The sequence below is a fragment of the Phyllostomus hastatus genome, unplaced genomic scaffold, assembly GCF_019186645.2.
Source record: "Phyllostomus hastatus isolate PE091 unplaced genomic scaffold, TTU_PhHast_1.1 phas_contig_524, whole genome shotgun sequence".
Taxonomy (NCBI): domain Eukaryota; kingdom Metazoa; phylum Chordata; class Mammalia; order Chiroptera; family Phyllostomidae; genus Phyllostomus; species Phyllostomus hastatus.
The window spans coordinates 8,712,628-8,716,866 of record NW_025333900.1 but is presented as its reverse complement, the minus strand read 5'-3'; the positions used below and the strand labels follow the sequence as shown (position 1 = coordinate 8,716,866).

The following is a 4,239-nucleotide window of genomic DNA, read 5'->3' as shown; positions in this document are numbered from 1 at the left end:
GGGTGTGGGCATAGGGAAATCCTCAGTGCCATGGTCACACATGTACGTCTCCAGCTGTTCTCGAATAAAAAAGTTTCTCCAAAACAAATAGTGATGATCAAAAGTACTCAACATATGTTAGCTGCATTGTTCATGACTGCACAATTTTATATGAATATTCTGTGGGAATGATAAGAGAATAAACTGATGATAGAGAACACAGTGAATTAAGGGCTCAAGTTTTTTTGGGAGGGTCTTTATGTTTTTATTGTTGGTGCTGTTTTTAGCTTTATAGGCTGACTGAATATTGATAGTAACTCCATTTATTTAGGTAGACCTTGAAGAGGTATAGATTTACTTGTGAGAAATAATAAAATTTGAATTTATAATACTGAAAACAGAAACAAATAGTGATGTTAAGACCCTTCCCAGACAAAGTAGAATCACTCAGAGGGGAGGACTCCAGGACTGATTTTTTTGGAAAGTTCTCCAGGTGATTTTAATGTGCATTTGAGACTGAGAAACTGCACTTTGCATTTGGCAGCCAATTCATATATTTTAGAAACACTGTGATGGTAACACAAAACATCTGTGGGGCCATATGCAGCCTGTCGCCACCAGTTGGGGGATGCTGTACTACACTTTCAAGGCAATTGTAGTATAGTTAGGGAGAAAGACCTATAATCAAATACAGGAGCGATGGCTGACATTCGTGTGGCGTCTGAGGAGCTTCAGAGAAGCACGGGGTTCCAGTGGGAGAGGGAAAGGTGCTGGTGGTCAGTGTGACTGCGATATTTATGGAATGCCTCCTGACATCTCTTCTCATTGCTACCTATTTTCTTTCTTTCCCTGTACTTGTCAGCTCTCATTGTCCCAGAAAACTGGAGTAGAGGAAGCAAACAAAATCCAGGGAAAGAGAATGGATCAACCTTATTTCTCAAAGAGGGGTCCTTGATCTGCCTGGTTGGTGGCACCCGGGAGCTTGTTAGAAATACAGACTCTCAGACACCATTTCAGAGCTGTCAGTTAGAGTTTGCATTTTAATAGTATTTCCCGGTGGCTTATATTCACACCAACTTTTAAGAAGCACTGATATATATTAGAACTAAGCACTAAGAGAAGGTGCTGAGGAGAGAGAAGGAGAAGGCAAGAGTTTAGTCACAAGTGTTGGACTCTATTCAGGGTTGGAAACAGTGTAGAAACTGCCAGGTAGTTTTGCAGCAACCAAGACTGTTGGGGCAGTTCCTTGTTTTGGGGGGTATGATTCAGGGTCAATGCATCACTTCATTGCATCCAGCATGACAGAAGACCAATGGAATAGCATTGATTGAGGAGGGGTCTAACTTTAAGAGTCTGAGATGATGCTGCAGGTACCTGCAGCCTGCACCTGGCACTGAGGACATCCAGAGGCTCCATGCGTCTCAGCGCATGGCTGTTAAATGACAAACATTAAGGGACTGGAAAGGTACCTGGGCTTAAAATGAGGCTGCTTCCTCATTGGGGGTGATGCCAGATGTCACAAATTTTTGCAGTTGGTGTCATCACAATGTCTAAAAAACCAAGTTGAAAAAACCATATCTCGGCAGCTACCAGTTTGTGCCTTCAGAAACCTCATAAGGCAAATGGCATCTCAGGAATTCAGGGAGGAGACTGAGGCATGTCACCCCACCTCAGTGAAGACATGTATTTCTGTGTACCCAGGTGTCTTCCTGGGAAGTGTGGGGGTGGTGCATGAGTTCCTCTGAAGGGGAGGAAATTGTCTTGTGAAGAGTTGGAACCTTCTCTATCTTCCTGAAAGCACCAGTTTTAAATTCAAAGGCTGTGAATTGCCTTTAGTCAGCAAATTGGGGTGTTCCCACTCCACAGCCCTTATCATTAAGAGGAATAATATAATATAGAGAAAATCAATGTTGTAATGTGTTTTTTCGTATCTGAGATGAAGTGCATGTGCTTCAACCCTGCTATGTTAGGAAGGGTTGATAAGGAAGTGAAGTCTGAGTCAGGTTAAGAGACGAGGAGTGTTTGTCAGGATGACAGGAGGGCAGAGGAGGGCGTTCTAGGCAAAGGCACAGGGTTATCAACAGCATGATGGACTTGAGCTGAAAACTGTCCAGATGGTTCGAGAACAGGATGTGTGTGGGATTCAGAGGTGGGGTGGGAAATAAAGTGGTAGGTAGGGCCAGATCTGGGAGGGCACTGGATGACAGGCTGCTTGGATTTTATGTTTATGGGCAGTTGTGGAGAGGGAGATGGACATGACAGGATTTTAAGTAGATTCAAGTTTCAGAATTAGCACCAGACACCACTACAGAAAATGGGTTGGAGAAAATTGACATTGGAGGCCAAGACCGTTTAGGAAGCTAATGATGGAGGAAAGGCTAGAATATGGTGCAGAAAGAAGCCTTCAGTTTCCCTGATGGGTTACTGTGCGGAGACGCTGTCGTTCCCTGAGAGAGGACGTGAACGAGGGAGAAGGCACTCCACAAGACATTCCCCCATCTGCAGAAGCCTCTACTTATTAGTGTGCATTTGGGCTGTTTGTAATATCTTGCTGTTAAAGTGCTGGCATTGAACATTCATATATAAATTGATGTTTTGAAAATTTGGAATTTTGAGGAGAATGAAATTATATCTACAAGTTATGACTATTTTGTTACCATGCAAAACAATTTACTTATGCTTTTAAATATTGCTGGATGGCTTTGAGACATACCACTCAGCTTACTGACTGTTGTTAGTGCAGCGATCTGTATACGCTCCCAGTGTGCTGGGTTTTGATCATATAAATCAATTTTAGCTCATTTAAAAGATGGATCCTAGAGTTATTTACATACTGATTTCCATAATGAAAGGTTAGCTTGTGTATTTTGTGTGTGCTGTTTTGCTGTATTTTTTCATGCTACTTTGATTTTTTTTTCTTCTTGCTACTTTGATATTTTTAATCGACAGTAGTGGCTACCAACATTCCATGGCTGTAATATTCTCATAGTTTCAACCTTTACAATGGGCTTTATTTCATTGTACAACATAAGGTAAGAATTCACATAATTCTTGATATTGATATCTCCTTATCCCAATAACATTCATTAAACAGTGACCCCTTTCCTGATTGGTATTCTTTTGGGTTATTATTGTTTTCTGGTTTCTGGAACAAACATCTACTACATCTGCTTCATTGGTTGTTTTTAAGGTATATTACTAATTTATGGCAATTCAATTAAAATGTGTGGAGCTATGCTTTTCCCGTGTCTAGTGCAGCCGTGGCTTGTGGTCCCAAGAAGCATCTGAAGCATGTAGCCCCCCGCAAAGCACTGGATGCTGAATAAACTGACTGGTGTGTTTGCCCTTTGGCCATCTACCGGTCGCCACAAGCTGAGAAAAGGTCTCTCTCTTATCATTTTCTCAAGGAACAGACTTAAGGGTGCCCTAACAGGAGATGAAGTAAAGATGATGTGCATGTGGCAGTTTATTCAGATTTATGGCAAGGTCCGCATCAATATAACCTCCCTTGCTGGCTTTATGGATGTGATCAGCATTGACAAGACCAGAGAGAATTTCTCTCTGACCTGTAACACTAAGGACTGCTTTGCTGTTCATCGAATTACACCTGAGTAGGACAGGTACAAGTTGTACAAAGTGAGGAAGATCTTAGTGGGCACAAAAGGAATCCCTCATCTGGAAAACCATCATGCTTACACCATACCCTGAATCCCTCATCAAAGTGAACAACACCCTTCAGATTGGAGACTAGCAACATTACTGATTTCATCGTTTGACACTGGTAACCTGTGTGGTGACTGGAGATGCTAACCTGGGAAGAATTGACACGATCACCAAAAGAGACAGACACCCTGGTTCTTTTCATGCAGTTCATGTAATGATGCCAATGGCAACAGGTTTGCCAGCTGGCTCTCCAACATTTTTGTTGTTGGCAAAGGCAGCAGACCATGGCTTTCCCTTCGCCATGGCAAGGGTGTTGGGACAAACAGAGCAGTGGGTGAAGTGAGCTGTAGGTGGTATGATTGGGAGAGTCTTTGAACTTAATTAAAGATAATACAGCATGATCAGCTGCCTTTTGGGGATGGGGGAGTGAGGTTTTTGGTTTTGTTTTGTTTTAATTTACCGTTTCCTGCTATTCTACTTCATAACATGCAAAGCAGGCAATCTTAATGAACAAGGCAAAAATAAATGAATAAAATATATGGATCTTTCTTATAACCCACTCCTTTGTGAAATTCATTAATATTTTGTAAAAAGTCA

The 4,239-nt window shown here is 41.8% G+C and overlaps 1 pseudogene; it reads left to right on the top strand.

The window, feature by feature from the left end:
- Positions 1-678: 678 nt before the first annotated feature.
- On the top strand, positions 679-4,017 carry LOC123823967 (annotated as a pseudogene).
- The last annotated feature ends 222 nt before the right edge of the window (positions 4,018-4,239 follow it).